Source organism: Dromaius novaehollandiae, chromosome 14 (genome assembly GCF_036370855.1).
Source record: "Dromaius novaehollandiae isolate bDroNov1 chromosome 14, bDroNov1.hap1, whole genome shotgun sequence".
NCBI lineage: Eukaryota > Metazoa > Chordata > Aves > Casuariiformes > Dromaiidae > Dromaius > Dromaius novaehollandiae.
The window spans coordinates 16,506,233-16,533,914 of NC_088111.1; the positions used below are offsets into that span (position 1 = coordinate 16,506,233).

A 27,682-nucleotide genomic window follows, 5' to 3' on the forward strand; every position below is an offset into this window, starting at 1 on the left:
AGATCAAACTAAAAATGCTAAATTAAGGCCTGATTCATTAACCAGTCTATGTACTTTGGCTGAGATTCCTAAAACCTTTGAACTCAGGTTATTCAATAACTTATTGAATACAGGCTTGACTTTATCATGTGAACAGCTATTTTCACAGTATGCATTAAACTTATCCTCTCTTCCACATTTTTTTCTCGGTGTCTTAGCTCCAGATTTACCAAATTACCTTTCATTGTTCTTTTCAACAAAACCCAAGAAAAATCTAAGGGCTCCATCCCTTCCAAAGGGAAAAGGAAAAGCCAAGCAAAGCTTAGGGAACATTAATCTTGACCTCTTTTTAAAACAAATTGTGTAAATATATACAGCACTGAAGAACTATTAAAAAAGAAAAAATAAAGCAGGACTACTTCTATAATTAATGCATTTATTCGTTCCAAGCTAATACCACTCCTAGTGTCACATTATAATAAAGCATTACCTATGATATGCTGTGGAGGATTATCTGGAGGAAAACGGACATGTGAGCAATCCAGCCCTAATGCTAACAGCAAGAGTGTGAAAGTAGGTTTTGCGGCCTACCGGTAAGGTTACTAGAGGGCATGCAATGCGGTGAGAAGCTGTCCTTGGAACGAGAAAAACAACTCCCAGATGTTCAGTAAGGAACTTAAGGGCTCAGGGGAGTTTCTTTGCCTCCTCGGGGACAGTACATGCTATCCAATCACATACTGCTCAGATGTGCGTGCTAAATGAATATGTACCAATCACTGTATAGTTTGATTCATGTGACCACGGTTAAGGCATATAAAAGACGCTATTCGGGCTCAATAAAGTGTCAGCATTTAGTCATATTGATTGGCGTGCTGTCCATTTATCTCCCGCAACGTGCAACTTCATGCTACCACTGAAGATAACTTAGAGGGTATCACAGTAATAATACAGAAAATGTTTCTTTAAAATATGATTAGCACTCACATCTGGCTTAAAAAGCAGATTTAACTGTCATTTCTTCAGTTATGGCACATAAGAAGAAACCTTAGAGATGAAATCTCAGCTGAGTTTCTCTAGAATTTATAATCCTCCTAGTTATGTCTATTTTCTATTCATCACACCAGAAAAAACTACAATTTTTTTGCTCAGAACACATTTTGGGGAAAACTTCTACTGAAATAAACAAACTTGGGAAATGCATTGATATACTACACCTCTGCTAGTGACAAAAGCCATGCTACCTGTATGGCGTATGCTCTAATTGTGGAAAAACATACAGATCCAGTCTTCAAATTGCCTCCTAAGGTGAATCCCAACTGACACTTGATAAACACGGGGATTTGCATTTCCAGGATCACGCTGAACTCCATGACCTGCCAGCAAGCTTCGACAAACACACCATTAAAAGTTTCAGAATTGGAAAAACTTAACATTTGCATGATGTCCAGTATCTATTTCCCCATCTGTAGAGCAGATTAAAAATTGAAGAAGCTTTCCAAATTAGATCACTGATCAATAAGCGTGCAAGACTGACAGAGAGGTGACCCAAACCTGATGGCAGAGCACCACTGGAATTAGCTCCCAGTCCTTGCTGCCAAACTAATGATCATCTCAACATATAGCCCCTTCCTTCATGTTCTCCTCTAAATTCCTACCGCTCCTGTGCAGTGGGGTATACAAAATAAGGATTATTCTGGCAGGCTGAGCCCACCATCTGTTCCAAGGCCTGAAAAAGCTTCTCTAACAGAATCCGTCTGCTCTTCGATCCAGGCGCAGCTACGCGTTCCACAGCCCAACCCCAGCTTGGAGGTGTATAATTTTTTCATTTCCACAGCACACTGAGTTACCTGCATGCTCTGCGGGAAGGAGGACCAAACTGCCAGCCCACAGCCAGCTGCAAGTGGACGCGGTGCAGCTGGATGGCTCAGCGCAGCGGGTGGCCTGAGCACCTGCACCGCTCTGTGCCGGGCTACGGCATCTGCGTGCAACCCCCAAAACACATGCGATGGTGTGGATGGCAGGGAAAACAAGAACAACCTCTAAAATATTACAGCAGAGACTAGGTAAGGGGCTCTGCTATGGGGAGGGATACATAGGCTGGGCTGATAAACATTTATAGCGCAGTGGTACTTAATTTTAAATCTATTGTCTTTGTCAATGACAGAAATGGAGTAACCTGGATAAAATCTCACTTCCTCGCACTACGTGCCTTCTGTTAAGATCTTGCTCTGAATGTGACCCCAGACACAAATACCGCTAGTGAGAGAAGACACGGTAGCAAAGCAGGATACTTTCAACAGAGAAAGACATGGAAAGGGCAGCAGGAAGGCCTATGAAAATTAAGAGAAAAAAACATTACAAAGGGAATGCTTAATAGGCAGTATAAAGAAAGATAACCAACAGGGTGTTAGTGATGTATTATACAATTCGATTTTTTTTTTTTAATTAATCATCTCACGCCTTTAAACAGCTGGCCCCAAACACACAGAGTCTAAAGTAGCTAGACTGGACACCACATCAGACAACTTTCCCATGAGCTTTTCCAATGCCATATCCATTGACACTGAAAAATTATTATTCACTCCTCTAAATACAAGGAGTTTCTTAGTTCTTAGAGAGGGATTTTTTCTTAACAATGTAGAATTCAGACTCTATTCTTTTCCTCTTCCCATTTCTTTTCCCCCCAACCCTTATTCTACGGCCCAGGATAATCAGAAGTGAATTTACCAGTGAAAGGAAGGAACTTGCATCTACTTCTAAAATGTAAATGAAACCTTTTTTGTGAGCCAACATCCTGTGTTAAAAAGAAGAGAGCTTCCAGCCTGCTTGCTTTTAAAAATACACATCTGATTCTATAGTGGAAAACTGAGGAAGAAAAATCACATTTCTACAAATGAAATAGTTGTAGATTTCTGTTATTTTCAATCTTTTCCCTACACCATGACCTTTTCTGATTGTTTCAATAATCTCATAAATAAGCTGCTATGACAGACTCGTTTTCTGGTAATATCTGCTTCTAATATGGAAACTGTAACATTTTCTTCATTTTCTGTTTACAAAATCACAGTCAATTGTAGTCTATTTTTAGACGACTCTAATCCTAGCTACTATAAAAACTCCTAAGACCTTGTTGGCTATTGAGTTATGAAATCATAAAATCTCTTTGGAAATAATAAACCCCTCCATACATTTGAGTTATGCCAAAAATTTAATCTGTGCTCACTTTTGCAAAAATATTCTTTCATTTTGATCTTACCATTAAAAGGAGAATTTAAAAGCTGTTGCCAAAACACATTCAAAACAGTGCACCACATACCTAACAGAAGAAGTAAGCGTGTTAGAATGCTACTCGCAGTATTGCAGAATAAAGGCAAGCGCTATGTTTCCCGCTGGGTATTTCAGTGTCTCTGAGATATTGCAGTCGGGTTCTGCAGCAGGTTAAATTGCTTCTGAGATGATACTACTTAGCTCTGTGTGGTACTTCTTTCACTCAGCACACAATGTTTTCCATATTTGTCTCTTTATTCTCCATTATTGCTTGCCTTTCTTGTACATGGCAGTCAGAGAACGGTAGAGGTTGGAAAGGACCTCTAGAGATTGCAGTCCAACCCCTCTGCTCAAAGCAAGATCAGCTAAAGCCGTGGTTAACAACTTACACAGACTCTCAGAGAGAAAAGTCTTAAGAAACATCATTGTGGATATAAAAAATTGAAATGCGAGAACACCACAGCTAAAGGTGCAAGAATATTCATGAGAAAGATCCTGAGAGTATTGACGCTGTTACTGTGTGGGTGCAGGGCTACGAGGTTTCCCTTCCCCGAGGTGCTATTTAAAGACTAGTTGCGAATGTCTATTCTACACAGAAAAATAACAGATCAGACAAAGCAGCAAAAAATCATTTAGTTCAGTAACTGATCTGAGGAAACAGCAGCAGGGCTTAGAGATAAATGGAAATACTTAGGAAAAACTTCTAATGAGCTTCCTACTGTTGATTTGAGAAACCACAGTCATACGGACCTAGAAAAACGCATCGCAAGGAAAGCTGGCTGAAGTACTAGTTTCTCAAGCGTAGTAACAACTTAGGCTATCAGGAAAGCAGAATGGATGAGAAAAGCAACTGAAAAAAGAAAGAGTATGAGAATTTAAAGTTTTGTAAATCTTACAGTGGAGAAAAGAAGGGAGAGGTGATGACGGATGGCTGTAACATGAGATGATAAAATGGTGAGTAGGGAGCAGAACAAGAAGAAACAGCGGGAAGACAAGACAGGATTTACAGATGAATCCCAGTCCAGAATTTATGGAATTACTGTCATAAAATGAAAGAGGGGATGGCGCACACAAGTAAGGAGAAAAGTCAGTGACTTCAAACATAAAAGAAGGTAACAGCTGTTCTCCTGTTTCACTAAGTTGGATCGTTTACCACATCCATATTTCACATAATAATTCATTAAGTTGTGCTGAAGCCAGCAACAGCAGGGACTCTTCCTTAATACATAGATCAGTTAAACAACTGTACTGAAGATTAATTTTACTACTAAACTTTAGCACTAACATTTCCTACATAATTAAGGATGCATAAAACAATGCCCAAAAAGTTTTTATAGCTCTGAGAAGTAAAAACCCAGACGCTATTTCCATACATAATTAATAGCGTTTCTATGTTATCGCAACTCACTGCTTCACAAGAACTATCAAATTTTGCTATACTTCATGGATAAAATTTTAGCATTCCTCCCCCACACACTTATCTATCTACACTAAGTTGTAGTAAATGGAAACCCTGAATGCTGCCCTGAGAATAACTTGCTGCTAATCAAAATGAAAATTATTCTGATTACTCAATCTGGCTTGTACAAAAATTTTTATTTTTTTTAGTGCTAGAGGATAGTGTTCATATTTCAACATAGGCAATGATGGAACCTGGTAAAATATTTAATGAGTTCATATTTTGCTAGTCATATCAAAGCTCAGAGAATTAATTTCTGTTATATGAACTTAAGTGAAAAGATCCAAATAATCCTAAGAAATGCACAGGTGAACCTAGCTCTCTGGGGATGGGATAAGCATCCTTTCACCAAAAGTATCTTCTCAGCTTGAAGTGACCTTCACGCTGCCTCCGTATTCCTTATAGGTGGGCACTACCCATTTTTTGGGACAGCAGTTTCTTTTTTGCAACTAGGATCTAATTTCCTGATCAGAAAACTGAATTTAGCTGTAGGCTGTTGATCAGTCCTAAATTACACATCCTTCAGCACATTCAGTGTCTTAAATGTTATTCAACATAAGGCAAGTTTTGATACTGAACTGCATTTAGATTTTCTCTTCAAGTTTTTCTGGCCTTAAATGCTGGTATTTCCTTCTGAAGCCACCCATAAAGTGCAAAGATAAGGTCCTAATTGCTAAGTCAGTCACCAAACTCACTACCCAAGGCAGGAGCACAAGATGGGGAGAACCACATCCGTCTTTTTTACTATATGGATATGTTCACTATTTTGAAGGAACTCAAACAAGCAAGAGAAGCGAACGCCTTACCTCATAGCTGAAAGCTAGAGAAAAAAGCTCAGACAACTCAGAGAAGGTGCTGAAGCAGAAACCCCTCCTCTTCTTCCTCCACCGGCGCACAGGTTACAACAGGGCAGCAGCAAGGATTTCCGCTTTGCCCTACCTTGGTGCTAACAGAACCTAGCAATCAGCAAGCACGATTTCACAGAACGCAGTTCTCTTTACTTTCTCTTATTTCTGCGTAGCTTTAAATACGACTTACTGCTCTTTTTTCTGTCACAAGCCACTTCCCTACATTATTTTTTCCTATCCTCAAAAAATTTTTATTAATTGACCATTTACACCATCTGTGCCTGCAATTCTTAGTGTTACTAGTAATTCTTACTATTAGTGGTAGGTCTCATGTAATTGTCATAGAGAATTATTAGCATTTGGATTTTATCAAGACCAAGATACCATGACCAACATTAAAGACCCTCTGTCAGCCAAATACTTAAACAATTTAAAATAGTCCTGCCCTGACCCTAGATGCAAAGTATCACTCTGATCCCTGTTTGACAGATGCGCGAGTGTGCCGCAGTAACCAAGTGATCTGCCTGAGGAAACGAGGAAAATCGTGGCAGAGATTAGATTGAAATCTATAATCCTTGACACCTAGCTAACTACTCACATGACGAGACTGTGGAAAATCCTGGACCCCTTTACCTTTCTGTAGGAAACCTGAATATAATCAAAATAGATTTATAGTATTGGTCTCTTGAGATGAAATGGATATGAATTTATATTTTGCTAGGTTACTTGTACTATTGAGTGTTTTTTCATAAACTTTTAAAGTTGAACTGTAAAAGCTGAGCAAAATACGAACTCACCATACTATTTCTTCTGTCAAATGCCATTTAATTACAAGATTTGTTTTTATCCTATCATTGCACCCAGTAGCACCCATTTATATCAAACCCTCACTTATTATCATCCACTGTATAAAAGTGGAAATTCCAGCAGACTTTTATACAAAGTATTTAGAGTAAATTTTGTGAGAAAAACTCCCAGCTGGACTAATCTTCACCTTGACATTTTGGAATATGAGATTAAAACTACCTATAGTTCCTTTTCTGTAAGTTACTATACTTTTCAGATGGCAACAGGAAAAGAAAATTCAGGAATAGTACATCCCATGATGAGCTACCAAAACCTCATTCCTGTTACTTTTACCCATCCTCTCTTCTGCTGCAGGTCACCTACAAGTTCAAACACAGCTCAGTGATGGAAATTCAACCTTTAGGTGGCAAACTGAAACAGCCTTCCCAGAAAGCATGAAAATGTAACCATCGCTGACTTCCACAGTGCTTAACAATAGGGAATACGCAACTCTCTTGTACGTACGTAAAAATATATGTATATAAAAACACACACATACTCACAAACATATATGCACAGTAAAGTAAGTATATTGATCACCAGTTGGAATTACTGCACTAATTCCTTCAATAGCAACTATAAATAAAGTTTCACAAGAAAATCTCACAAAATAAGAGACTATTAGCTTGAATGTGACCTCAAAAACTTTTCATCATGATATTTTATGGGTATATTCATTTTTTCTTTCTTATGCTGTCAGGAGTAACAAGAGACGTGTGAAGATCTAGAGATCTTAAAAGTAGCAAACACACTTGGCTCAAACCTTTGCTTAAAAAAAATGGGGACAATTAAAACAAACTACCTTCTCAAAATGCCCTCAGCTCCCAGTACTGTTCTTCTCATAAGCACTGAGTGCATAAAACAAAGAAAAACTTCATGAGAGGACAAGAAAAAAATAGCACAATTTGAGCAGAAAAAAAGGACTATACATGCACGTATGCAGGTAGTTATAGAACTACACACATGCCACCATATCTTTGACAAAAAAGTCAAACTAAGTCGAATACAAACTAAGTTTCATATGCAACTTGAACATGTTGTTTCTCTCACTTCTCACTGACTTGAGTTGCCATTTCCAGTTCCAGTCCCTAGTGCAGACAGGCAGATGTGTCCGGCACTCCTGGGAGGAATGTGTCCGGCACTCCTGGGAGGAATGCTACCTTGTCGAATCATGGCGCTTCACTGCCAAAATGCAATGACTTCAGTTTTGCTCCCTGAGTTCATACCATACTGGGCAACTGGGCTACAAGTCTTTTTTGTTTTTTATTTCAGTAAAATATTTAGTAATACATATTTAATTACTTCTCTGAAAAAAATCCCACTAACATAAACCATACCATATTTAAAATAATTTGAATTTGAAGGCAATCCTTCAGAAACAGAATTTAAAGCTGCTTTCTTAACTCCATAAAAAGAATTATCATGAAAGAGCAACTCTGGGATTCTCTTTAATCAGGTATGGTTACATGAGATACAAGCACATTATTCTTTTCAAAAATATCTTCTCCTGCCTCTGAGATCAGGTGCAGTATTGACAGAGTAACAGCACATTTTAAGAATATGCCGGCTGTCTAGCATGAGGGTTCTGTCATTTTCTCCATGTAGGCAACATCTCCAAGATCCAGACATCTTTCTGGAAAAAATCACAACTAATGGACCACATAGCAGAGCTTCAGAAAACCACACTGCAAAGAGCAGCTGTAATAAACAGAATACTCTATATTAGTTCGTATAGCTATGTCCATTTGCAGGAAAGCAAAGCCAGATGGGGATGTTTAATTTGCCTTGACTCGGCTTTGGCATTCTCTGCAAAATTCTTGTACATATCACCTCAACACTCACTCAGTGTTTTGTATAGGAAAGGACATGTCGGCATACAACACATTTATCTTCATACGCCTATTCCAATTTTGCAATGCCAATATCCGCGATAAGCCCATAATGACAGAGGTTGTAACATCCCAGCTCGTAATTTATTTCTGGCAAAGAAGTCAGTCAAAACTACTGGTGAAAGGAGTTTATGTCATTATGAATTACACTGTAATTGATTGCAAAGATTTTCCTTCCTCCCAATAGCATTTTACCATGAAAGCCAAGAGACATGGAAAAAAACCCCAAACACCCAAATCGGACAATCAAATTGCCCAGAGCCCAGGCAGCTGGCATAAGGACATCAGAATGGGAATATAAATCAAAAGCATAATCACAGCTACCCTCCATGACACCTACGATATTTTAAAAGTCCAGCACTTCCAGAGTGAACTTTTGTATCAGCATTCAATGTGTTATTTAACTTCCTGACAGAAAGAAGCCTTCTAATATGACTTAAGTGTATAAAGGCATTTTTTTAAAAGGTCCAAGTACCTGTCTATGGGAGTACATTAATTTGTACAGCATAAACCAAATGAATTCAAAAGGCAGAGTAAACACTAAACAAGTAAACTGTGAGCCTGAAGTCTACATATCTAACGCTACTAGTGAGGAGTCCACCTTACTGATCATTTGTTATGAAAAGATGTTTTGAAGTGAAATGATTAACTATTGGAAAGCCTCATGTCCATCCTCATGCAGAAGCAAGCTGACTGTTGATTCAGAAGATATTTTATATCCTCTAATGAGGAGAGTTATTTTTAAAAGTACAAGAATTGCAAGAAATTAATTTTGAACCTGACCAATTTTTCTTCCTTTAAAAACAGACGATACTGTTAAATAAAACAGGATTGCACTCAATCTGTGCTGATGCCAAGTGAAGTACTTCCACACACATTATGAGCAAGGCTGATTACCAGTTAGAAAACTTTGATATAAATGGTAGTTTAATTTATTTTTTCTCTAAACTTTATCCTGTATCTCTGACTTAAAAGTAAATAGTCCTTAAAACAAGATAGTATGCGCACTGTTAATACTTTATACTCAGAAGATTGGCCATGTGTAAAATAGGTGTATGTTCATATAATTGGCTACAGTATTTTGCTACATGGTTAAATGCATGATTTCCTCTAATAGAATGCCAGTGTGGTCTACATCACATTTTCTAGTTCATAAAGATCAAATGAGCTGTGACCACAGTCTCCCTAACTTAATGGAAAGTTCACTCGGTGACTTCTGAGTTTAAATTGTGCCTTTCTACTATGATTCAATAGATTTAAAACACACTAATGGATCACTTCACCAAAAGGTCTAATCCTGAGTGACTAAAAAGGTAGATCTAACTCAGATTTATTGCTCTTGTAAAATACTGAACTAAGTGTCTTTAATCTTTGTAATATAACAATGAATTTGAATTAATGGCAAGATACCCACTTGATGCAAATCATACGTGTCTATGCACTCATGCATCTCTGCAAGTACGTATCAGCAGCTTCCAAATTTTGCTTTGTGAAATGCTGCAAATAATCATTAGGAAGCTACAAAGTTTTGCTACACAGTCTTCCACTGTTCAAACTTTATTTGGTCAAAACAAGGAGACAAAAGTCTGAAGGACACCGTAAACCTACTTTCACATGTGCATATATGAAGAAGGATGTAAAATTCTTGCCAGGGATTTCTAATATAATTTAATAAAATACTTTACAGATTTGCACATGAAGAGACGAGTGTTGAAAAAAATTACAAGATCTTATGTTAAGTGAACGCATTATTCACCAGGACACCTGGAAAAAAAAAAAAAAAAAAAGGAGATATAACTGGCAACTTGGTTTTTTTCGATTCCTTCACTAACGTCACAGACAATTTCAGTGCTTTACTCTGGAAGCACAAAAGCGAAGGAATACACACCTGAAACGTAAGACACAACCAAATCACTGCCTGACTAAAGGAAGGAGGGAAAGAGTGGCGCATGGGCAGAAGAGAAAGGGATAAGACAGAATTCTGAGATGGAAATTGCTTTCATTTCCCCCCCACACTGGTTCCCATCTTCTCCCATCACTGGACAATCCATACTAACTGAAGAGGATAACTAACTCCAGAAATATTCTGTAGGAGGAACAAAGTCTTAACCGGCTATTCAAAACTCAGATTAAAACAGATCACAGGCTATGAAAAACACAACATGTATCCAGAGGCTATCTTTGAGTCATGAAAATGGGGAAAAAGATGTTTGGTGGGACTGACAGATCCATAGATTCCCAAGGCACCTCAAGAAAAAAATTAAGGAAGAACTAATGAATAAGTTCAAACCCAATTTTAGTAGGTCTGTATTTTGGATAGGGAGAAGAGAATGCAACAGTGTTTCCACCCAGCCACCAGGAAATGTTTTTTTCTCATTTGAAAAAAAAAGATTGAGAGTTTTTCCAAAAAGAAAAACAAAGGCAGAAAAAAGAACCAATATTTAGCCTGATATGAAAAAGCATTTTGAGGGGGGGAAAAAAAAAAAAAGAAATACTTTTTTTTGTGGAGCAAGTTAACTTACTAACTTATATTTGATAATTTAAAGATATTAACTGGTTCCAAATGGGAGGCAAGCAACGAGAAAACATAATTTTACGGGAAATCGACTTATTTCAAAAGTGCAGAACCTAAAATGGGAACAGAAAGCACCAGCCTAAATACAAAATCTGAACTAAAGAAAATCAATGCTTCCAATTTGTAAAGAAAGCACAAATCAAATATTGTTAATATGATATATAAGCACAACATAAACTATTTATATTACACATATTAAGGATAAATTGCTTGAATAAATTCTATTATTCTGAGAAATGCTGCAAACAACATGCTGACATGTCAGAAAAGTGAAAATAATAGCACTGACATTACTAGTATCGTATGCTATTTCCCAGTGACTTCCCAGGGTCATCTGTTTTCACTTTAAGCAGCTGTTTCAATCCCACTTTGCCTCACCAAATCTAGTTTTGTTGCACATTCACTATATAATTCAGGCAAGTACCCTACAATTTATTACTCTGTTATGATTGTGCCCCCTTCGTTGCAAAAACAAAAAGAGGCAATGCTTTTCTGTTCAGAATTTGGGGAGTTTGGGACAGTTTCAGCAGGTGACAGCCATTATTGGGAATGGAAACACTGCTGGTCACCAAACTCTGCTCTCCTCTGAAGCCTTGAACAACCCTTTGAGCAAAATTAAGGAATCTCTGAAACTAATGCAGAAAGGGGATGTGTTACATGTCAGGCAAAATAACAGCCAACTCAACACTGGCATTTCAAAGGACAAGAGAAGGGAACACTCGCGAGCCATCGGCCCTGTCGGCACAGGAACGCAGCCTGGTACGAACACTGCTTCTCACCCTGGTCCTTCGCACACATCTTGCTCAAGACCGTGACACCTCTAGTAACAGGCTGATCATTTCCAATGGCCAATTCAAGCCACTATGTCTGCATTTTGCATCTCTTCAAAATTACTCTGTATAAAAGAAAAAAGGTGCTCAGAGTTGATTCAGCAACCAAATTCCAGATTAACAGATAATTCCAGACAAACAAGACACTTTCTGTTCCATCTCTTTGACTGATCAATTCAAATAGCTGCACCTTATGTCTTGGTCATCTGTCTGAAAGATTTTTCAATTTAATAGCTTTTGAGATGTAGAACGAACTATAACCAAAGACACTGTATAAATATCTGCGCCATGGAAATCATCATTGCAAATGTATCTTTTTCACAATCTCAAAATAGTAAGTAGATGGGCAAGCGTTTGCTGAACGTTATCTTCCCCCCCCCCCCGGAGACTGTTTCTCCGCTACGGGTGTAAAGAGTGAGAACAATATGGTATACAGAATGAGGACGCTTGAGCAGCTGCTGTCTACATTATTTTTTTGGCCAGGAGATAAACAGCAAATACATTTGCTCTTCACGATTGTTCCTGAAGAAAGTGTCCTCCATGATTAATCATTTGAGGACTACATTTTCAATATGACACTACTGATAAACACCAATTCCATCTTATTAATTCTACTTACCCACATTGCCTCCTCTACTCAGATACTTCATGTTTTATTTTGTGCAAACATTAAAAATGCATTGCAAATTGAAAAGTAAATTATCCAGTTGCCAGTGAAATACAGTCAGTCTAGAGCTTTATATTGAATGTGGAGAGAAGTAACTAGGACAAAAACTTTTTAAATTAAGTGACTCACATGGTACTTACACTACTGTTTTCTTGACATTGCTTTTCCTAAAACCTTAAGGCAGTAATTATGGGCCTGACAGCTCAGCCTCCCCTCTAAAGTAAATGCAGAGACCTGTGTGTATATTTTTATAAACAAAACCGCAGAATAATTTAGGCTGCAGGGGTTTCTGGAGGTCATCTAGCCTTACCTCTTGCTCAAATCAGGGCTACCTTCAACACGAGATAAGGTAGCTCACAGCTTCATCCAGACTGTGTTTTAAATACCTCCAAAGGCAGAAATCTCACAACCTGAGAAACCCGTTCCAGCAAGAAACCACTGTCACCATGGCAATCATTTTTCCTGCGTTTCCAATCAATGTTTCCGTTGCTGCCACTAGACCGTTGCTCTTGTCCTTCTGCTGTGCACCTCTGCGAAGGCTCTGGTTCCCGTTGTCTTCTCCAGAGCCCCTTGGCAGCGGGCGGCAGCAGCGAGACCCTGACCTTCGCCCACTCTTCTCCTGCCTGAGCAAGCTGCGCTCCTCGAGGAGCCGCGGGTGCTTTCGGGGCTTCAGCCCCATGGTCCGCTGCTGGACCTGCCCTGTTTGGCAACGCCTTCCTTCTACTGCAAGTCCAAAACCGGAAATAATATTCCAGATATGATTCTAAAAGTGTCAGAAATGGACAATAATATTAATTAAGCCTCCCTTAACTCCTACGAAGTAATTATCATCATTCAAGTTTTAGTAACAGCAAAACGGGAGCACACGGAGCTGCTATTTCAACAGCACGCAACAACGTCAGGACCACCGCCAAGAACCAACCCCAGGAGGTGCACTACTAATAACAGTGACACCTACACTGTACCGTCTCTAAAGCAACTGTGACAATTACGGGAAAAGGGTCATTAAATGTTGCATATGTTCATAACAAGCACTAGGATGATTACCGCTCACAGGATTCACACAGTTGGAAAACCGGAATCTTTTCAATACACACAACAATCTCGTCACCAGTTTTCTCCTGTTTATGCAGCATATACCAATCTCCCATTGACACCGGTTTCTGCACATATCCAAAAAAATCACACACACACAAGATTTATCAGAGTGTATTTTTTTGCCTCCAGTCAACCTCAGTCACTTCACGTGTTGCAGAGCTACTGAAAACAATTAAGCCATGTGTTATTCTGTCATACACATCCCAATCATTATGAAAAACTGGCTTTCTCTCCCGCGCTTTTTTTCTTTTTAGAAATTAGTTGGACTGCAGAATGCTACAGAGCTACCAGCTTGCTATACAGCTACTAGCATACATAATAACTGTTGAACAAGTACCATTTCTCTACTCTGAAATGCAAGCCCTCCGTATGCTTTGTCATGTGCACTCTGTCTGCTTCAAAATCTCACATAAAATTCTGCCCCTGGATTTCAGCTTCAGCCAAGTTTAAACCGGTCTGGAGCCTTGCTGAAAAGCAGCACTGAAAGATCCTTCCTATTGATTCTATTATCAGGCAGTTGCGCTACCTTTAGCCTTACGGATAAGAACATGTTTAATGGTCCCCTCTTAATTACGAGAACTGGCTAGGGATGGTGAGTGGCTAAAGGACAAAGCAGCGACTGTGAAGGACATTTCTAATCTTACCACAGTTCCTCTGGAAAAAGAAATACAACTTCTATCTCCACCCTAGTCATTAGTCAGATATAAACAGCTATTTGACTTGACATGGTTATAAGCCCTATTATCACAGTCTAAGCTCTGTCTTTATGCAGGTTATTGGAAGATGGATGATGGCCCACTACCAATTCCAGTTAATGGGGTTAGATGTATTTCCAAACAATATGTGCACGGTAAAGGGAGCTAAATGTGAGCAGGGAATGATTCACTGCACTAGCTTGTGTATGAGAAATAGAATGTAAAAACAGCAACTTTCCTACTGAGGAAAATAAATCCAGCTCCTTAACTTATCCTTTTCTAAGGTCCCAGGCGGGTAAAGCTTTTACTTCTCTTCTTGGTCTTTTCAAACAAGTAAATGTGACATGGACCATTTTTTTCCAATTATTATACATTAGCTCAGGTTTTCCCTTAAACTTCATTTTAAGGCTGATGGTTTTCTTGTTCTTGCTCTTTTGCTGTTCAGTTTTTACAGAATATTACAAAATGGAATAAAACTTCGAGTTACAGCAATTTTACTGGTTCTGTTTTTAACCTAAGTTACAATTATATTCAGTAACAATTGCAGTAAGACAAACTTAGGAGCTGACATAGATGTTTACTGCTACCCAAGAACATCTGAGCATTTGCATTTTCAGCATTTAAACAGAATTTTCTGCTGAAGATGATTCAGTTTGTCACTCAACACCATTTTCTGCATAAATCTGTATTTTATGATTAAGCTATTAACATTTTGCACTAAAATTTCAACAAATCCCAAATAAAAATATTTTTTCCAAATCATAACTTATATATTCCCAAGTTTCCGCTATCTACAGCTACACATAAACTTCCTTATTTCTACAGCATTAATAAAGGGGGAAAGGTCTAGAGTCTCGCATCATTTACAATTGCTAAATATTGGTGGCTTTCAACGAAGTGTCAAAGTAGATGAAAGTGCTTTTCCAGTTATCCAACATCTACTAATCACTTACAAAGGATTAATAAATGGAAATTCAGCAGAAATCACATATACTTTTAAAATACAGAGGGCATACACACAGAAAGTACCTTCAGTTGTCTCATCCTCCACATTCCTTTCACTGCTAACTTGCCAACTACTGCTATTAAAAAAAAAAATCCTAAAATAATTTTTTTAATCCTTCCCCTCAGACTTCAGTTCTCATACAGGCAAACTACATACCTCAGTTCTTTTTCCTCACTTGCAAGGATCTGCACGAGGTTGTTCACCCCGCGTCCATCCCATTTCCCCTTATTTCCTTGCAACATCACCGAGTGCCGCGTGGCTGCGAGCAGGACGGAGCAGTTTGGCCGCCTGCTAGGAAACCCCAGCTTCAGTCATCAGCATGCACATACAGGAGGGCAGTTCAAGTACGCAATGTGCTGCTGCTTACTGGTTTTTATATTGCTAAAAAACAACAAAAATGTTCTTGAAACAAGTATTGTGCATTATCTTGATAAAGCTAAAAGTCCCACTGGCAGAAAAAGAGACATAGAAGAGAAGAGAAAAGGAAGTCATTAGCCCAATGCAAGCAGCTCAGAAAAGCAATCATTTTGGAGGAGAAAAAGTGTTCTGGACTGATGTAACTGAGCTGCAAAGGACTAACATGCATGCTGTGACACCAGCATTTCCAGTCTTCAGGACCTGCCACATCAATAACCTGCTCAATTTTCTCGTCTTGTTTTTCTGTTTTGGGCTTCTCCTAGGGCATCAAAGATCACGGAATAGGAAAAACATGTTCAAATATAAAGCTATGTGGACAATTATTTTTCCAGCTGCTGTTTTTCCCTTCTCTGTTTAGATTTATTTAAAGATATTGTACAGATTTTAATCCCTTTAAATATTAACTCCAATTTTATAACTATGCTATTAAACAGCAAGCAGCTATCAGCAAGCTTGTTTGCTTGTTTTAAATGAAAGGAGCATATCCAGCTTTTCTCTGTCAGAAGTCATTAAGTGTTCTGCCTAGAAATTGGAGTGATGTCCTATTGTAAATAAATAAAACCAAGACACTGATAACTTACAGATACTATACCAGTACTTTTTCCATACTGCTAGTAAAAATACATTCTGCTTACTAAGAAATGTTTTTCAAAGCACAGACTTGCAAGGTACCTAATTTGTACCTTGGCAGATAATTACCATTATATCCCTTACACAAAGTTCATCATCACCTCCTGCTTTTTGTATGATATGATAACAACTACAGCATCATAACTAGTTTTCTAATAAACCACTTTCCTTATATCAGAAGTCCACGGAGCCACTGATACCTACGAGGGCTCAATATAAAGTATAAATTCACAACAAGAACCTAGCATAGTCCAAATAAATATACTTGAATATGTTTACAATGAGTGCCAAAGCTGCTATTTAAAAACAATCCTGAAATTCAATCCCTCTCCACTTATTCAACTTCAAGAATTTTAATTAAAATATGAATTTCTAATTGTTTATAAAAATGTGATGCTCAGGTGGTGAGGATGCTATCTAAAATGTTGTGCATAATTTGTATTCTGAAGTTGTTCCACGTTTTAATTAATAAAAAGATTCAACCAATACTTTTCACTGTTTTTATTCAGTGAATTTAAAATAAAACAAGAATTGAAAATGCAGATACAGTGAACAAGATTCTGAGCTCTCATATGAAACCCTAGGTCCACAATAACTTCACTACTGTATACGAGAAACACATGCAACATATCCTCTGAAATACAAGTTAGGGGAAAGATAATCAACAAAAGCCCAGAGTCAAAACCTTGTCACAGTATTGTTTGGTTTTGGAAATAATTCGGCTATTTCAAAAATGAAAGGTTAAGCAATGAAAATTAAAAGTTTCTAGCAAGGAAAACCAAAAAAAAAAAAAAAATGGTGCCGGATAAAAATTTTAAGAGGTATACAATGTACATTCATGTGTTTTGATTTTAAAATTAATAAGGGAACTCAAAATTAGGATATTATTTCATTTCAATGCAAACAAAAATCAATGCATCTAATTCCCTGAGCACTCTGTTTCAGAAATGTTAATCCATCAGATCAAACTAGTAATAACAATACTCAAAAAAAAAGTTTAAGTTCAGTGAGGATTAAAAGGTTGTGGAACACATGAAATTGTACCTGACTGTACAGCTGTAATTATCTAATAAACCTTGCATTATGCTCCATTATGGTTATATATTTTAGTACTTTCCACACAACACTGTAACGCTATTTAATAGCAGGGCTAGAACTATGTCATAGCTTTCCCTTGATGCACACATCAAAGCTTTTTTCCCAACAATACTGCATTTTTCACATGCACAAAAATACGTATTTTCTTGATATTTCCCTTTTTTTGACAGAGATTAAGTAAGGAAGTTCATTAAATGCAAATAATCTTCAGTAAATTCATATAACTTCAAACACTTTAATTACTGTTAGCACTCTAAGTACCAAAGAGATGCTTTTGCAACTACTACACAAAGGAATTTCTTCCTCTCAGTGGCATATAAATACTCAAGCAAGATGCCAAGATAAAGTTCAGAACAGATCCTGGGAAACTGGCAGCATTTTAATGTATATCTGCATAGCTAAGATGCTGCTGAAACTACCGTGATTCAGTGAACACGCTATAAGGGAGATTTCCCATAGCACGGCAGCAAAGCCACACTGGTAATTCGGGGCGCCCTGGCAGAGCATGCCTTTTAAAGTCTGACATAAAGCGATTCAGGAGCTTGTGTAATTGCCGGTAATCTCTGGAGTCACTTCAGAAAACAAATTCTGTCGAAAGGTTTTCTCTCAGTCAAGGGGCACCTTAAAGACTAACAGGGGCAGACAGCAAGTCCATTAGATCAAGTGACCTAATCGGTGATCGGCCTGACATTCAGATGTAAGAGAAGGAAGGCGTCAGAAAACTAACCAGCCTTTAACTGGGCAAAGACTGGGCCTAAAAGTGGAAAGAATAGTAATGGGATTAGATATCAACTTATTAGCAGCAACTCTCAATTGGCTTGTACAGCCAAGCAAAAGAGGATAGATTGAGCAAGCAAAATACAAGACCAAGGAACCTGTCTAGTAAGTCATAGAAAAAAGCGAGCCCTGCCATGCTATCGAGCTTCAGGAGACAAGTTCATTAAGCTTCTAATCCACACGAGGAGGGGGCAGCTGTTGTAATGCTCGTCTCTTGTTGGCACTGTACTTACCTTGTACATCCTATCAGGTGTTCAGATTTTATAACGGCAAGTACATGTAAGCACAGAAGTACGTGGTATAAAATCATATATATTATAAAATCAACTTACTTATCTTCAGATAATGTTGCCATCCCCTCTCAGACCCCTCCAAATCCCGTATCTAACTTCCCCATATAAATGAGGACCGCAATGCAGGTCGCACTTGGAAGAACAAGCCGGGATAAGTTCTGGACTACGTGACAGAGCATCTCAGCTTAAAATCACAAAATAAGACCATAAAGGGATATTACAAGGCAGGCACTTAACTCAGACTCAGGGTAATATTCTCCACCGGGAGAATTAGCACTTAACTGGGAACAAACTAACTGACTGACTTAATCTTGATGTATTGCACCATCTGTAGAGTAGAGCCTATAATTGATAGGCCAGCTGGATGTCAAACAAGGCACAATATGAGGAACACTGTACTGTATTTTGTAGTCATATCACTTTTTGCAAGTGATTCCTTTCTATTAAAATGTCCTTTTCATTAAAGGGATATTGTTTTGTACTTATTCCTTGTTAATTCATGAGCTAGGAAATAGGTCACAGTTTTCAGAGCACAAGAAAATACTTTGAAAACAACCTTCTCATCTCTCTCCACTATATTATGAAATTATCTTAACAGTGCACGTGAAAACAGGTCATGGTGTTGGTCACGACCGTGAAGACAAGACAGAGTTGAAGGGACTTCCCAGTTCTTATAATACCTCTGACAAAATCCAAAAAACCCCGTTATTTTTCAGGGTAGCTATGCTTGCATACAGAATAGGAGACTGGGAGCACTAAGATGAAAACTTGTTTGTAAGAATAGAGAGGTTTATGACATTTTATCGTCTTTAAGCTACTGCTGAGGTAGTTGGATCTTAATTACAACCCTGGGGTTTATTCCAAAATCTGGGCATCCTTGCTAACCTTTTAAAAGTATTTTATAAAACACACATTTCAAGAGTGGGACAAGCATACTTGGATCATGGAGCGGGCTCCCTCCTGTTCAGGACATGAGAGCCCAGAGGGCTTAATCCGAAAGCAAATCCGAAAGCACTGATGACAAGCACAAGTCTCCCCTTGAACTCCTAGGAGAAGGAGAATTTGAACCCTACCACCTCTCCAGTCAAAAAGCAGTAAGACATATTTTGGTTATCTTTCTTTCACTGGTGGGCAAGTGCTCTCACCAGCACGGTTACCTAACGTGTAAGTTTATTTAAACATAAGATGCATGTAAGGAACTGCTATCATTCTTTGAACTTACACTGCTAAACCAAATAGTACGACAGGAGTTAAAGAAATAAATAAGGCACAACTGCCAGGAGGAAAAATCCCAGACACAGGTCTGCCATGCAGGAAAAAAACAAAATGAAACACCCACCCCAACAACCACCACCACCAAAAAGCCAACAGCCCACTGTGCTAAACTTTATGGGTTGATTTTCACCGTCTCTTAAATCATACTTTTACAGTTATATGCATTAAGAAAAGAGCCTTAGGCTTGGATTTTAATTTACTCTTTTTACCTGGTAATTTCCAGAGCGTTATTGAAGGATACATTTCATTGTAGTGTTTGTGTCACCAACTAGGTACCATACCTGTTACCCCAAATAGACATGGAAGTTATTCAGTCTCTAAAGGATAAATATTTGAAGTTTTCATCTTTTGCTGAGAAAAAGAAACTTTTTTTTTTTTTTGGGGGGGGGGGGGGGGCTTTCAACCAAAACTCTAAAACAACCTTAACTTTATCTCATCTAATGCTTACGTGGTGTTTCAAACATTTTCTAGGGGAAACAGAAATAACTTGAAATTTCTTTTCTTGCCTCCTGAACCATACTGTAAAAGGTCACTGAAGAATTGCCAGTGCCAGAACAGCAGTCATTATTAAACTCCAAATGGCCTGAATTCTTCCATTTTCCAGTGGCAAATTTTTGTTCAACTTCAATTACACCTATTACACAAGTCAGTGCTTCATATCTGACGCCCAGCGGGAAGTGTGCGGATGGACACACACACACACACACGCACGCACAGAATTGCAAAGCCTGGAAAAGCCACACTTAACAAGCTTTAAATACATGCTCTTATTTAGGAATTGTTTCTTCATATATCTCCCTAAAGCAAGGGAACACAAAAGAATTACCCCAAATGGTTACCAGTTCTTATTTTTGCTTGATTTCTGCAGATTACCTACTGTTCACTACAAGAAACTTAATCAAATCGTGCAGAAGTCACATTTTTAAGGGGTCACAGTCCTATATATAACACAGTTATATCACACACTAAACCTAAATTTAATTCAAGATAAAGGGCTGCCATGACCATGACATAATGTGCGCAGTTCCAGTTTTTATTTCTAACTTACTGAACCACTGAACAGCCTGTAATAAATGCCATAAGCAATATGCCACAAATATAACATTCAGAGGGAAGGAATACAGCCCACCTCTTCCAACAAATGCCTAAATGTACCCAGAAGCAGATAGAAAAATTGAGATAGGTTAGGAATGTTACTTGTGTTATCTCTTCATCGCAACGACACAATGCCAGGGCAGTATTAATTCAGGCTGTATTACGTGTCAGACACATACCAGCATAAGTAGAGATACCCTGAAATTAAAATCGTAAAGCCAGTTGATAAGCAGGAGATCTGGGAAGATGACAAAGCACCACACACAAATCCCATTTTTACACTAGTGCGATGAAATACATACACACACTTTAACTGCCTGGCTCTGTAAAAGCAACACGCGGCAAAGAACAAACCTGCCAGACAGAGCTTCCCCTGTTGCTTAAAGTTTCAGGATATTAATTAGAAATATTTTAGGGCACAAATGTCACATTTGTTACCAATTCTAACAATATACAGAATGTTATGATAACTCTTTCTTTACAAAGCTGAAAACGAATATCAAAGCTACACATATTTATAAAAATATATCTCAAAGGAGTATGAATGTATTACTTAATCCAAATAATCAAGCCTATTAAAAAGTATTAGGAAAGAGGGGACTGAAAGCAGAAGATGAGGGCAGGCTTCCAGGCAAGGTTAACAGGGTAACATAGACAGGAGTCTTAAAAGCTGAAGCGAAAGCCAGAGTAACACCAGGCGCACTTCTGGCTACTGGTGAGGCCACTACGTTACTCCCTGCTACAGTAGGCACAAAATAGGGGCTTCCATACTAAAAACTAGGCATCAAAGTAAAGCTTCATTTTAAACATCTAACTTCTCCCACATGCCTGTTCACTGATAGTCAAAAATGCATCCGTGGCTCAATATTTTGAAATTTCACGAAATCTGCTTCCTGGCTCAGCAGTTTCAAATATTAATACTTCCCAGTGAACAAATAATTTCACATAATCCCCAAACGATATTATTTTTTCTGGTGAACAAGTGAACAAACCTGTTCTCCCAGTGTGGAAAAGCCATATTCCCCATACACAAAAGCGAAAGTTTCTTAATGACCATGATTCTTGCAAGATCTTGTGAGTGCTGCCGTCGATCCTCGGGGCCCGAGAAGCCCAAACACGCACACCACTAACGTAGACATAGTTCACGGACTGGGACACTTAGGAATAAATGCTAAAGAAAACTTAGAAGTTTCTGGAAGTGCACATCCCACTAATGCCGTGGCACATTTTACGTGCTGTATGGGTACGTCACGACAGGCACTTACACCGGAGGCCGCTGTGTCAAGGGGACAGTGCCCGGACGAGCGGCACAGCGCTGCAGGAAAGGGCGGGAGCATCGCCGTCTTGGCGCTGAGAACCACCGAAGGATACGACTTCCAGCTCAGCTTCTTCCTTACAGAGCCAAGATGGTGCTGAAGAGCTGAACACACGTAACCCATTTCTGTGAGACGCGAGAGCTCCAGCAATGCGCCAAAGGCGGCGAGCGTGGATCCGAGAGGCACCTTGCGCTTTGCCTCGCATCTCCAGGACTTGGCTGCCCTTCTCCCTCGTGCCGTAAGGAATTTGGAGGACAGCAAATTCCTACGAGCATTCAAAATGCACCTTTCCCCCCACCTCCGCAGCCTGAAATGGGAGCACAAACGACGCGCGGCTCAGCCGGGCGTGCGCTCGGCTCGGCGTGCCTCCGAGGGGCAGACGCAAGGAGCGCGTCCCCACACATGTGCGTCCCGGCAGCTCCTGGCCCATCTGCCCTCAGGTGATGCCCACCACGGAGAAGACACCTCCACGGGGCAGCTCTACTCGCTGCCTGCTACTTACGGCACAATGTTAAGAGAGTACTCCAGGCTGCCACGCTTAATTCAAAGCAGGCTTGATAAAAGATCTGTCTGAGAGGAGGTCAAGAGAGCAAGATGGGCAAGGGGCATTTTTTCCAGTGTTTGGTTGATTTGGTGCCTATTTTTCGGTGCCTGTTCTGGACTGACCAGAGCAGGGATGAATGGGGGACAGAGGAGAAGCGTGACAGAAAGGCTCGGGGTGGCAGGGGGAGGAGAGTGAAGGACAACTTGCAGGGGAAGCGAGCAATAGGAAGAAAGGGAGAGCAGAACAGATCCAGGTGAGAGGAGCTTTTTTTATTTTAAGAGACCCTTGGTTACGTCTTGGTTCAGCTCTCTCTGCAGGATCTATCATTTCCCACAAATTTTCCTGCAGTAGCCTTTTGATGAGGTGGCACAGTAATAAATGGGGAGATAATCTGATATGTAGCACTTTTTTTTGCTGGCAAGGAAGAAAAGGAGTTTGCGATGGCTGGCCGAGCCGGCCACGCTCACAGCTGGAGGCGCAGCGAGAACTCTTCCACGTTAAACCATCAGCAAAAGAAGAACACGCATGGACATCGCCTATAAATACCTTCCGCAATGAAACAGAACAGGATACGGTATGTGCAAGAATTAAACCATGATTAAAAATAAGAGTTATCTAGCTTTACTATAGGTCACCTGTATCGTATATGTAACAGTTGCAGTTTAAATCCATACTTCTTGTCCCCACACTAGTCCCCCTATGAAGTAATGAAATTTACCCAATTCTTAACTGATTGATTGAATTTGTAAGGGTTTTCTTTAATTATGCTTGTTTTACTGCTATATCACAAGCTTTTGGTAAAGAAAATCTAGGGTATAGAAAAATATGGTTATTTCAAATGTAACTACAATGGAAATTGCTGGGATATGCGTAGTCTATCGTGCTTTTAAGACAACTCAGCAGGCCAAAAAATGTAATTTGAAATCTTTTGTGAAAATTGAACCCTCTACAAAAATGCACAAGTAAATGCATTATGACTCTAAAGACAAATTGTGCTTTACATTTATGTGTATTTTTTAATTTGCAATCCACAGTAATGTGCCTTGAATACAACGGCATTTGCTCTACTGACTTCTTTGTCACCCATCCTAACGCGTTCCATGTTACTACCAAGATTTTCTTGATCTGAGGAGGTATGCATTTATGCGGAGTGACAGGCTATAATTCAGATGAGACATCTGGTGTCAGATGAAACTTATTCTACTTGGGGAAAAAATCACTAAAGACAAATCACATGAGTAAAAAAAGTAAAATCCTGTCACATGTCATAAATGGACACATGCAACAACTATTACCTTGCACATGAATATGGGATGATGCTGGTTTACAACCATGTTATGGGACATCCTTTTTTTGCAAAAGCTGCCCAAAGTTACTGTGGTTTTCTATGTTAGAAGTGAGTGAGAAATAGTCAACAAGCTTCTTCACAAGTGTGTGCCCTTGTAAGCTATCTCACGTTGAATGCTACTATGTTTAAAGACCCTTGTGCAAGTATACTTAGCCAGAAGTCTTTTCTTTTTCCTTCTTCTTTTTTCTTTCTTTCTTTTAAGGGCTGGAATACTCGCTTGGACACAAGACAGACCACCTAAATAATGCAAAAGCAGTGAATGCTAACTATCGGATTCTTGTGGATGTACTAAACCAACCTGTCAGACCAACTAGCACAGCCATGTGGCACTTAATTTCTCAGGGTTTTTTTCCCACGTATTTCATTAATACATCTTACACTAATTCAGGAAAAATATTAATCATAAATTTTAAAAGATGAAATTAGATGCCTAATGTATGAGTAAATATTTATACTGGCATGGCTCTATTCAGAAAGTCAAACACTACCTTTGTTAAAGTATACTTTGAAAAATACAAATGCTTTACTTATGCCTTTTGGTCTGCTTTATCTTCTACCATTTTAAGCATGTCTCCTGATTAATGATGACATTTACATAATATATTTATACTTTCCTTCAAATTAACAGAGCTTATTCTCAGTGCTATATTCTCAGACCTAAAAATCTCTACCCATATGATTACAGTACATGCAATCAATTTTGACTGCTTTTTTGAATTACTGAAAAGTAACTCCTTGACATTAAAAAGGTGAAAATTTGGGAATGCAAATTTTTTTAAGTTCTCCTAAATGTGTATCTTATCAAGGATACAGAGTGTTTGTGGGGGTGTGCACGAGTGGGCATGTACACATATATGATAATCTATGAATCTATGCACAGGAATACCACTACATTTTAAAACAGAAATTAAGAATTCTTTAAAATCAAAAATAGTAAATAGCATGTACATGTTAAGGAAAAACAGTGAAGCCTTCAGAAAATGACTTTTTCTTTTCAAAAAACAGAATAAAATAAAAAGATTGTAATTTAAACTTCAGTGGCTTTCTGCTTGACCTGATTTGTTCTAATCTTAGACATGGTATTTCTTAATCAGCCATAAGTAACATCAGGTATCTTCATCATTATCACATTGCATCTCTAAGAGTGGAAAAATCAACATAATATCCTTCACTACTTCTCTCCAGTAATTAAGTGAAGTCATTGTAAGGAAATCCAGAAAAAAACATGACATTATATTTATGATATGCTATGGAAGATACAAGTGCCACAGGGCTCAACTATCATGTAAAGTTATACAGCTGTATTTCCACAGAAGTAAAATCAGCCTGGGACATTATCTGCTCTTAATTTGCTCCTCCTTTTCCTATTAAAATTTTGGTCTTCTAAGCAATTCACACTCTTAGCATACTGTTTAAAAATCAAAGGGTAATGACCTCGCCCCTAAAAAGAAAATGTAAGTTGTTGATTTAAGGTATAGGAAAAACAATATATGAACCTTTAGCTACATCTGTTTTTTACAGATACTTAAGTACTACAAATGACTCTAGTATTTGCTTTGGAATTAAAGTTAAGCAGGTTTAATTAATCTCTTGCATGATGCCATGATGCTTCAATTTGTCGTCTACAAGCAAATATTTTTCTGCAAAAAACAGCATGAGGATAGCTAGTTAAAATCTACATCCAGTAGAGGGCACAATTGTTGTTTTTATGCACTTTCCAGAATTGAAATTAGGATTTGCATAATAGGAAAGGTGAGACACAGAATGTATATAGATGCACGATTTCCAAAAAACAACAAAAAAAAATCCAGTAACTTTAAAAATGCTGGTTTTCATTTTAAGCAAGTAAATATGAATGTTACTGAATTTGCCTCTGCTAACTTGCAAGCTAACAAGGAATTAATTAAAAAGCAGAGTTTTCCTCCTTTTTATGGTTATTTTTATTCAACCTAATAAGTAACTTGATAAACGCAACCACTATGAATGGCAAAGTTCATTAGCATGCATAAAGCTCAATACCCTGCACTAAAATGATTTGAAGCTCTGCGTATGTTTTGAACCCACAGAGAAAGAATCCTTCTCAGATTTAATACATACCATAATTTTCAGGAGATATGAATTAAAATACACACCAGCAACTTTGAACATCCAAGTACCTGCAAAGATACCGTCACTGGATGGCTGAGAATTTTCATTGCTGGAAAAGGAAGTGTGTCAGGCTATGATAGGATATCATACCCTTCAGCAATACTGGAATAAAATTTAGGTGGTCAAAATAAATCCTTTTAAGGCAATACAGACTTCTAGCCCATTAAAAAAAGAGGCAGCATTTGTTCTTAAATTCTCCACAACTATGCAGTTTTTGAAGTAAACGGATAATACAAACAATTTTTTTTTTTTTAATGAGCACAATGGAGCTATGCTCCTAAACGATGCGTGGGTCCCCGTGGAAAGGCACAGGTAGCCCTCAACTCACTGCAGGCAAGAGAAGCTGTCACGTGCTGAACACGTTATGGAAGCCTTGTACCAGCATGCTGCTCCTCCGCTTTGCCAAGGGGCCCCTTTACTCCTGCCCGAGACAACAAAAACCCTACCACAGCAATTAAATGTTCATACTGTCCTTACTTTGCAATAAAAGGTATGTGACCATATCAGTATCTGATACTTGTTATTCTTTCAAAATTAGCATACCAAACTGCTTGCCCAGATTCAGTTAACAGATACAAAAATCCTATGGAGTTTCAGGAATTGCCACCTGCTGTAACCACTGTTTAAGCAACTGATACAAATATCAAATGATACCAGTGCTGGACGGTATCTGTTCTGTAATGTAGGATGAGCTAAGAAATGCAGGATAAATGGCTGCAAATTGGCTTTTTAGTATCCACGAATATCTTCAAGAACTGAAAACTTACACTAAAATTTACTACCAGAACGTGTCCCATCTGGCTTTTTAAAATGATGCTAGAATGATCAAAACCTACAGCTTTTTGTCTATCTTTTAAGGGTTTTATGCAACTTAATCTTTCAAATCTTATTGTACCATGGTACTTTGCAGTGCTTCTATCCCAGTGTTTTCTCTGGTTTTCATCCTGGCCATGTAGTTTATCAGTCCAGTTCACATTATAGTACCAATATTATCTGATAAAAATCCTATTTTTTAACGCATCTTTAGTTTTCCATAAGTTACAGATCAAACGTAGTAATAATTAAAGACGGATTTTATAACAACTACACTATTTCTGTTCTTCCATACTAGTTCTCCAACGCACAAAATGTTGTATTCTAGTTCTTCATCCCTGCTTTGAGACTCGCTTCTTTTCTCTCATCTCCCAACCGTATCTATTTTGGCTTCTTCATGCTATATCGGCATGTTTTTCTTTCTCACTTCATCTTGTCAGCTACCGTTTGCAAACTCCCCACACTCAGTACCACGTGTTGGAGGGTTTCAGGAAGTTTTCCAGCTTACACATCAGTAACCTTACGGACAGGCTTGAAGTAACAGTATGATATTCCAGCACAACTCAACTCCTACCTCAAAAGGTTTGGTTATGTGTCTTCAGAACTGGAACAGGCCAAGCACGTTCAGATAACGGTATTTCCCAACAGTATTCACATTTCAGTATTTCACAGATAACTTTACAGTAGCGAGCTGCCTTGAACCTCACTGATTGGTTTCAGAAACGCGATCTTGGGAAACATGCTCCAAGTCCAAGTCCATGTCCCACTA

The 27,682-nt window shown here is 38.5% G+C and overlaps 1 protein-coding gene and 1 long non-coding RNA gene across 13 annotated transcripts in view; one reads left to right on the forward strand and one right to left on the reverse strand.

The window, feature by feature from the left end:
• The window catches only part of RBFOX1 (RNA binding fox-1 homolog 1), a 1,256,643-nt gene that overhangs the window by 867,833 nt on the left and 361,128 nt on the right, over positions 1-27,682 (reverse strand). The window lies entirely within an intron of this gene.
• LOC135329891 (uncharacterized) lies at positions 22,803-24,337 on the forward strand. Its single transcript, XR_010391524.1, has 3 exons — positions 22,803-22,857; positions 23,027-23,178; positions 24,155-24,337. It is a non-coding gene; the product is annotated as an uncharacterized LOC135329891 (long non-coding RNA).